Source organism: Anabrus simplex, chromosome 1 (genome assembly GCF_040414725.1).
Source record: "Anabrus simplex isolate iqAnaSimp1 chromosome 1, ASM4041472v1, whole genome shotgun sequence".
NCBI classification, from domain to species: domain Eukaryota; kingdom Metazoa; phylum Arthropoda; class Insecta; order Orthoptera; family Tettigoniidae; genus Anabrus; species Anabrus simplex.
In genome coordinates this window covers 605063750-605073321 of record NC_090265.1, presented here as the reverse complement: position 1 = coordinate 605073321, position 9572 = coordinate 605063750, and the positions used below count along the sequence as shown (strand labels likewise).

Sequence of the window (9572 nt, the reverse complement as noted above, 5' to 3'; positions counted from 1 at the left end):
ACCAAACTGAGATAACCTTAATTCCCAACACTACTCGCTTGGACCGAATTCGTATGCATCCACAGTTTATACTCTCGTCCGGTGAGCTTCAAACGTTTTTCTGTATTTCTTCATCTTTTGGATGACGACTCAACAATGTCTTGCGAATAATAGATCGGAAGTTTAATCTACCCAACATCTTTTACCAGCGCTGCTATAAATATATAGCAACCATGACTTCTAACTGAATGTGAAATGGAAATGATTTTTGACGTAATATTAACCGACAGATTAGTTCTTTCAGAAAACTTTTTCATATTTCTTACTTCTTCATACTTCTTCATATTTACACAATACACCTTAGCAGCAACCACTACAGAAACACGCTATAATATATACATCTCTCCACATAGCGTTGTGGTAATGGAGGGGATCCAGTCGAAAAGCTAGGCCAAGTCTGCATGTGCGACACAGTTCACACCTGCGACCCCACCAGGGTATGGGAAGAAGAAGACGGGACGATTTACAAATAGGGAGGTAAGAGGTATGGTGAGGTGTTAAATGGGTATCTACGAGAATAAACCTCAGAGAGGGCAATATGATTAGAATTGTTGTTAATTTTGTGGAGAAACAATGGAAGAGACACATCTGTTTTAGACTGTGTTGGGAGACACTATGATTTGGTCAACTATCTTGATAGTGAATGTTAATCAAAAATAAGAAAAGAGAGAGAAAATTCCATACAATAATCAAATTATTAAACAAGATTGGATCGCAAGTAATGCAGCATTTTTCTGTATTTTTTAAATAGGTGGAAAAGATAACCAACGGAACATAAACTAAGTACTAATAAAAATAATGAAGAGTAGGATATATGCTTGTCCTAGAACATGAAACACTGTTTAACATCTAGGACATGAAATGAAAATTAGTAGTATATAACATGGGTATAAAATACTTCTAGATATTTTTTTACGTTCTCCTATACGTCGCACCGACACAGATAGGTATTATGACGACGATGAAATAGGGAAAGCCTAAGAGTGGGAAGGATAAGACCGTGGCCTAAATTAAGGTACAGCCCCAGCATTTGTCTGGTGTGAAAATGGGAGACCACGAACAACCATCTTCAGTGGGATTCGAACTCACTATCTCCCTAGTGCAAGCTGGTAGCTACGTGACCCAAACCGCATGGCCTACTTAGATCTTATAATGTTTAATGTTGTAATAGGTAAACGCATGCATTAAACAATTTAGATTACAATAATCTAATTATTTCTTGTCTATTTCTGGTGATCCATATCTAAGGGGAGGGAGTATTCTATTCTTTATTATTAGTGGGCTTATGCATTTCGGAGAAGAACATTTCTGTGATTCTCATTTCTAACGCAATGACATAGTTCTCCGAGGGGTTCAGAGAGTTAATTTTGTTCCTTGTCTGAACAGGAAATCCAGCATTCTTTCTTTTATACGCACATTTAGCTATCGACTCGATTTGGAGTGTTTAATGAGACTGAGTGGGCTTGATTGTTGACTGAGTTAGGAAGAAAAGCGCTTGTTTTTGAGGATAGGAATTGTTTTCACTTGCCAACTGAAGGACTTTCTGAGAGGAAGCGAGACTTCTGGCAAATTACTGAGGGGGAGGGGAAGGGGGAGACAGACACACCGACAGACAGAATCATTGGTTCTATAGCCAACACTTGTGTGTCCTTCTCTCTCTTTATAGAACTCTTTCTCTCTTTTTTTCCGTATTTACTCGTCTCGTCGTGTCAGTCTACCAGGACCAGGCTGGATTCTGCCGCATTCAAACTAGGCTACTACACACCTCCCCCTCCGCCCCCTTCCCAGCGCGCTCTCTGTGTCTCTCCCGCCTGCCTGCTTCCTTTCCTTGCTAGCTTCCTTGTCCCGAATTCGAAACGGCCAACTTGTGTGTAGTAGTGTAGTAGCGGTTTGTGCAGTGGGCTTCACCGCAAAGCTTCATCGTGTACAATGCTGGACACTACACTAAAAGGCGTGGTAGTTTCGTAGGCGGCGGACGAACGACTCCCTCGCTATCCGCGCCCCCTATTGATTACACCGTGCATGCTAATGTGTAGTCTGTGTCGGCCGGGGACCCACCCTGCCCGTACTCATGGCGGACTCTTCATGCGGGCTAGCGCAGACCACAACAGGCTGAGGTAAGTAAGAGAACACGCAGTCTCAAATAATCATCTCGAATCTCATCGTGGCATTTATGCAACCAGCAGTACAGAAGTGTATCATATCTTGCAGTGCATCAGAGTTAAGATACAGTACCGTGCAAGTGTTCGTGTGTTTATGTGTATTGTGACGTGTTAATTCCTGAAGCTAGACTCTCTGTCTGCTGTGCCCCGTGTTATAGCGCTCTCCTCGGCGTTATAGATGTATTTTAATGCGCCACGACGACGCTACTGACTGTGCTTGCTGCGTCGCTTATGAAACCCACCAACAACGACGCCACTAAGGCTTCACCCAACAACCAATCGCGTTATAGAATATGATATGGTCTGCCTACGTCATCACAGCTTGGCTACCGCTACACGCGGCACCTGCGGGCAAAACGCCGAACTAGCACTCGCAAGTGGAAGAAGATGACGACGTTGTATTGTAGGGTAGTCGGCAAGTGTTGGTCTAGAAAGGGAGGGTGTATATATATGTATGTACGTGTGGAGGGCGATATTGGGGATAGGGCTATTTCAGAGAGGAGAGTGAGATGGAGGGAGGAAAAAAGGACGTAAGGCTTATATGTATTGATCCGTTGCTTGGCTGAGGCCTCGCACGAGAATGCAGGACAAGGCAGGCAAGCAAGCAGCGAGATGTGTGAGCTATATTGAACCATAGGGTGGTTCTTATGAAACACAGCCAATAACAACAGCTTATGATATCATACGGCAGCTTATGATTGGTGTTAGCAGCTAGCCATCCGGCGCCCGTCTCAACCAATAACGGGCGAGTTATGATATTGATATCAAATAGCTGTTATGATTGGTGACTTACATATCTGGCAAAATATGGCGGTCGTTGAACTACATTCCAAACTATTATCATTTTTAAGGAAAGATTATAATGGACTTCCCTAATTTTTAATCTATTAGCTTATCATGGCCTGAACATTTGTTACTGCATAGTTTCATTAATGTAGCTTAAATGTTTTCTAAGCAAAGAAAACCCTTTGAAATTTAAAGTACAATTTCCAGAAAGTACTGTATTTACAAAAATGGGCTCAGATTTAAGAAATTTTAGAATCAATTTTACAGTACTTGAGCCTGACAGCAAAAGATAGCTTCATAACTGAAATATGTTTAAGTATAATAATAGATATTCTGCGCACAGAAATTTCCGACAATTTCATTAAAATAAAAATTAATATCAAAGAATCTGCTGGACCTAAGTGCATAATTTTACTTATCAGTACTCAATAGTATTTTTAAAATGTATGGTGCAAATTTCAGCTTTCGATGTCTAACATTTACTGAAACACATTTACCTACGTTTGCAACAATATGGTATCGAAAAAAGTAATTTAATAATAATAATAATAATAATAATAATAATAATGACAATAGTAAAAATTATTGGCGTGTGGCCTCGGGAGAAGCCTGGTGCAGGCCTTTTGAGTTGAGTCCGTATAGGCGACCTGCGCGTCTGGGAGGATAGGACCCAACCTATGATGGATTATAATAGTGAAGATGGGACAAACAGCCAGCCTCCGAGCCAGAGGAATCAACTAATGAAAGTTAAAATCCCCGACCTTGCGGAAGCCGAAATCCCTTGATCGAAGTTCAGCATGGTAACCATTTATCCATGGTGCCGGATATTTAAAGATTAAAAGTACTCTAAAAATTCCATTTACTTAAAGAGACACGCAGTGATTTTAACTTTCAAAAAGTAAATATTAGCGTAAGATTATAAACGTGTTCACCATCATGTTCATTTTTTTTTAATCCTTTCATACTTCCCTGTTTCATTACACTGTCGGTTATATCCTCGCTGAAAGTTAAAATACATATGACGATGCTGTCAGACAAATACTGAGCCGCAGCACATATATCATAACATGAATTCTTTAATGTAAGCCGGTCTGAGCGGATTGCTGGGTTCAATCCTGCCTCAGCCCGGTGGTATCTGAAGGTGTTCAGATACTTCAGCCTCGTGTCGGTAAATTTAATGGCTCGTTGAGAAACTCCCGCGGGACAAAATTCCGGCAACTCGGCGTCTCCGAAAACCGTAAAAGTAGTTAGTGGAAATTATTATTATTATTATTATTATTATTATTATTATTATTATTATTATTATTATTATTATTATTATTATTATTATTCAAGAGACAGGAGCTTATAATCTTAGACGCCAGGTTATTGTAATTTTGTCTCGAAGGACCTTTTTTTTATGTACGTGGCCAGTAAATATACTGTATTACTACAACTCAAGCGCATAGAAACGACATTAGAAAGATCAGCATGATACGGTACTGGCAATTTAGGAACAATCTTTGAATAAATGAACTTTTTAATCCAAAATTATTTATTAAGACGAAGTTAATTTCTTTGTGTTTTTGCGTGAATAAATATCTTTAACTCAGAATGAATATCTATTATCTTAAAGCTAAATATTATTATCAAGCACGTTGAGATATGCAGTTGGCCAATTGTTTCTCAGTTAGTGTTGTGAAAAGGACAACTGAACTGAACTGGGATGTCTACAGCCGGCAGGATTTTAATTATTTATAAAAGTTAAAATAACATTTCATAATTTCAAAATATCATCGAAGGTTTAAATACCGGTACAAGTCGATCTACCGCCAATCGCCTTTCGCAAGACGCTCACTGGCAATATTTCAGCAATTGGCCTTCTAAATATTAATTTCCCATGGGAATATATTTTTTGTTTATTCATGTACGAATCACACTTTTGGTACATTATTCTAATAGCATGGAATAAAATAAATCATTCCGTCTTAGAGATCGTAACAAGAAAAGCATTCTATATTTTTCTCGTCAAGGTCTTCAACATCTGAGAGAAAGAGAGAGAGAGAGAGAGAGAGAGAGAGAGAGAGAGAGAGAGAGGGAGAGGGAGAGAGAGAAGAAAGGGGGAGAGGAAGAGAGAGGGAGGAAATTGTACTTCAGTATTAGGATATCTAGTACCATCGAGAAACTAATAAATAGTAATATATCAAAGAATCATACATCATGGTAGAGATCCCGTTATTCTAGAGTAAAATACATTGTTACTGGTTTGTAAGGAAAATATGGACATTCCTTTAACAGGAAATGAAACAACCTTTGTACAGTTGAAAAAATAACATTAATATTTTCACAGAAATTACAGAATTCTAGGTGCGAAAAGTTTGTACATATCAAAGTTCTATCTTAGCGATTTAAAACATAAAATGATGCCTTATTTCAAATATAATAGAAAGGAAGACAGACGAAGTCAATGTAAGTCCGTCAGTTTTGGGCAACGTTTTTCAGGTGACCAAAGACACGAAATGCCTTTTTACATTTACTAGTTCTGGTCTCCTCTGTTGTAATTGAAAATGAAAATACCCAGCCTGTTTCCATTTATTCGACCGGGTCAGGGATGGAATGATTGAAGCGGCGAGAATAGGAATTGTGCTGGCTGCCAAAGCCTGTCGCCACTCCTCTGGGGCAATGATTAATGACCGACAGATGACATGATATTGGAGAGTGCCGCTGGAATGACAGACGACAGGGAAACCGAATTTCTCGGAGGAACAAACTGTCCCATCTCTGCTTTGTCCAGCACAAATCTCACATGGAGTGACCGGCATTTGATCCACGGAACCCAGCGTGAGAGGCCGGCGCACTTCTGCCTTGACCACGGAGGTTTCTGTTGCAATTGTTTGGTCTCATTCCTCCAGATGGTTGCTATATACTATAAGTGATTTGAGCGTCGTAACACGTTGAAAAGAATAAAATCCACCAAACATGGACAATAACTTCCTTCACATAATAATAATAATAATAATAATAATAATAATAATAATAACAATAATAATAATAATAATAAAATCTATTTTCTTGGACTTCAGAAAATGCAGGAAATTAAACTATCCTGAATTTGCGTCTGATCTTCGAGGATTAAATGAAGGACAAGCCTTCGTACATAGCTTCGTTTATTTAGACAACATGTTGAACAAAGTTATTCATTCTGAAGTTGATCGGGAGCAGATACCGAGAAATGCATATTATCCACAATATATACAAAAATCAGTCTGCAATGATAAGAACAGAAGCCTATGAAAAAGCAGCAGAAATCCAGAAGCCGGGCTAAGTTGCTCAGACTGTTGAGGCACTGGCCTTCTGACCCCAACTTGGCAGGTTCGATGCTGCCTCAGTCCGGTGGTATTTGAAGGTGCTCAGATACGTCAGACTCGTGTCGGTAGATTTACTGGCCCGTAAAAGAACTTCTGCGGGACCAAATTCCAGCACCTTGGCGTCTCCGAAAACCGTAATTTAGTGGGGCGTAAAGCCAACAACACTGTTATTAGCAATCCAGAAAGGTATGACGCAAGGCTCTCATTTTAAAATATTTATGTAGAACAGGTGGTAAAGAAAATCAAACAGGAACTGAAAAAGGTAGTCACAATCCAAGGAAGTCAAAACTGTGAGATTTGCCAATGATATTTTATCTGAGTCGGCAGAAGATCTGGAGAACTTGATGAATGATGTGGACACACCCTTAGGGATGAAGTACAAGATAAATACAAAACTTAAGTACCTGTTGAAGTAGAATCGAACGAAATCAGGTGCTGCAGGTTATATGAAATAATTAAATGGAGTCTTAAACGAAATTGAGAACATTGTTACTGGAAATTTGAATAACTAACGATGGCAAAAGTAAGGAGGACATCAAATGCAGACTAGCACAACGAAGGGAAAAAAGTAAACTGAGCAAGTGATTGTGCGGTTTGGGTCATGTAGCTATCAGTTTGCGTTCGGGAGATAGTGGGTTCAGACCCGACTGTCGGCAGCCTTGAAGATGGTTTTCTATGGTTTCCCATTTTCAAACAAGGCGAATGCTGGAGGTGTACCTCAGTTTTAAAGCTACGGCCGCTTCCTTCCTACTCCTAGCTCTTTCCTATCCCATCGTCACTATAAGACCTACCTGTGAGACGTAACATAGAAAATAAAAAAATAAATGCATTTGCTCACTTCGAACACTGGTGAAGGAATTAGAAAGTTATTTTTGAATACTTCCATCTGGAGCGTGACATTGTATGGGAGTGAAACGTGGATAATAAATAGCTCGGAAAGACAGACATTACAAGCTTTAGATATATGGTGTTACATACGAATGCTGAAGGTGAAAATGGTAAATCGAACCATAAATGATGATGATGCTTATTGTTTTAAGGGGCCTAACATCGAAGGTCATCGGCCCCGAATCATAAATGAAGCGATACTAAATTGAATTGGTGAGGCGGGGGGGGGGGGGAGTTGGGACGATTTGGCGAAATTTGACCCGAATAAGAGGAAGAACGATAGAACTCGTCTTAAGACACCCAGAACTTATTTAGTTCATGCTTGAGGGAAGTTCAGGCGATAGGAACGATATGGGTAGACTAAGGTATGGATAAGGAAAACAGATTTGAGTAGATGTTTATAGTAGTTACTGGTAGGGTGGCATGGAAAGCTGCATCAAGGCAGTCTATGGACTGATAAACGAAACACAACATAGTAGTTTTGTGTGCTGTATAAGTTGCAGGCATGTGGGGGACAGTATAAACATTCAGTCCCAGAGCTAATGGAATAGACTACTTAAGATGAAATTCCCCGCCCAAGCCAGGGATTGAACCCGAAGCCCTCTGGATCAAAGGCCACCACGGTGACCATTCAGCCAATGAGCTGGACATCATGATAAGGATCCTGAATAATAATTGCAATCTAATACGATAACACTCCTAATTGAAGAGTCCAGCAGAAAATAAGTAATATTCCTTTTCATATCTTAAAGAAAAGAGAATTACAATACTTTCTAGCCCTCTCCATTTCTTCTGTATCTATTTTTATCGTATCATGAGATACATTGGAACAGGAATATTATACAATAAATTTACAATAATATGGCCGGCTTCACGGTTAAAGGGTAGCGAGCAAGCCTCTTACCTGGAGACCTCTGGTTTAATTCCCAACCTTGTCCGCAATATTCTTATGGATCTGAGGGCTGCTTAGAGATCCATTGAGCCTAAATTAGAAATACCGGGCAGTTATCTGACGGTAAAATAGCGGGTACCGTCTAGAACGGCAGGAATAACGACCAACAGCATTTGTTATGTTGACCACGCGTCACCACGTAATCTGTAGGACTCCAGGCTGAGCAACAGTCACCTGGTAAGCGAAGGTTCAACAGGGATCTAGCACCATGCACTTTGTTTGTTTTGTTATTTAACAACAATAAACAATTTACCAGTAAACTTGCGAACTATTTTCCCTTGTGGCTTAACATCCCGCTAACTGTTGGGTTTGTGGGGCAATGGGAAAGAAAAGGACTGGGTATGGAAGGGAAGTGATCATGCCCTTAATTAAGGTTCAGTACCAGAAATTGCCTGGAGTGAAAATGAGAAAACATGGAGAACCCTTTTCATCGATATTAATGGTGGTATTAGAAACCACCATCTCCCGAATGCAAGATTACAGCCACGCATTTGCGTACCACGCAGCAAACTCGCTCGGTTTACGTATTTCTATTAGGGTTTAGGAAGTTTTATAGAAAATGTCATCATATGTACACATTCTAAAATTATAGAAGTGCACACTTTTATCAAAGTGTAGATAAACATCCGTGAATTTACAGAAACAGACATCTCAATAATAATAATAATAATAATAATAATAATAATAATAATAATATGCTCCTTCATTTTGGTCAGGCTTGTGGTCGATAACATACACATTTTCTAACTACCGCACATGACACTGAAAGCCGAGTATTTCTGCAAAATTGTTTTGAGTGCATGTAGAAATTCTTACAAATTCTTGAGGGGCGTTCTAGCTCGGACACACACTGATATAGCTTTTCGTCAGGTTGGCTGTGATTGGAATCTCAGCGAATGTTATGTAGGCTTATTTTTAATTGTATTTCACGTTCCATTAGTTCTGATAAATTATGAAATTTAAATCATCCCCCTACTAATTCGAATACTTGAAGTACGTTGTACTTTTTTTCCCTGGATACATACAATACCACTTTGTTAAACTTTTTTTAAAATGAAGCAAATTAGAAAGGATTAATCCCTGCATAGCCATCCTAGACATAAGTAAGGGGTTTGAATCGTTAAGACGTGCAAATCCCCCTGTGGGTGGGGGTGGTAGAATAACACCCACGGTATCCCCTGCCTGTCGTAAGAGGCGACTAAAGGGGGCCTCAGGGGCTCTGAACTTTGGAGCGTGGGTTGGCGACCACGGGGCCCATAGCTGAGTCCTGGCATTGTTTCCACTTACTTGTGCCAGGCTCCTCACTTTCATCTATCCTATCCGACCTCCCTTGGTCAACTCTTGTTCTTTTCCGACCCCGACGCTATTAGGTTTGCGAGGGCTAGGGAGTCTTTCATT

At 39.9% G+C, this 9572-nt stretch overlaps 1 long non-coding RNA gene across 1 annotated transcript in view; it reads left to right on the top strand.

The window, feature by feature from the left end:
* Positions 1-1876: 1876 nt before the first annotated feature.
* The window catches only part of LOC136870865 (uncharacterized), an 882383-nt gene continuing 874687 nt past the window's right edge, over positions 1877-9572 (top strand). The window contains exon 1 of the long non-coding RNA XR_011018019.1: positions 1877-2156. This is a non-coding gene — a long non-coding RNA (uncharacterized lncRNA). The remainder of the gene's footprint in view (positions 2157-9572) is intronic.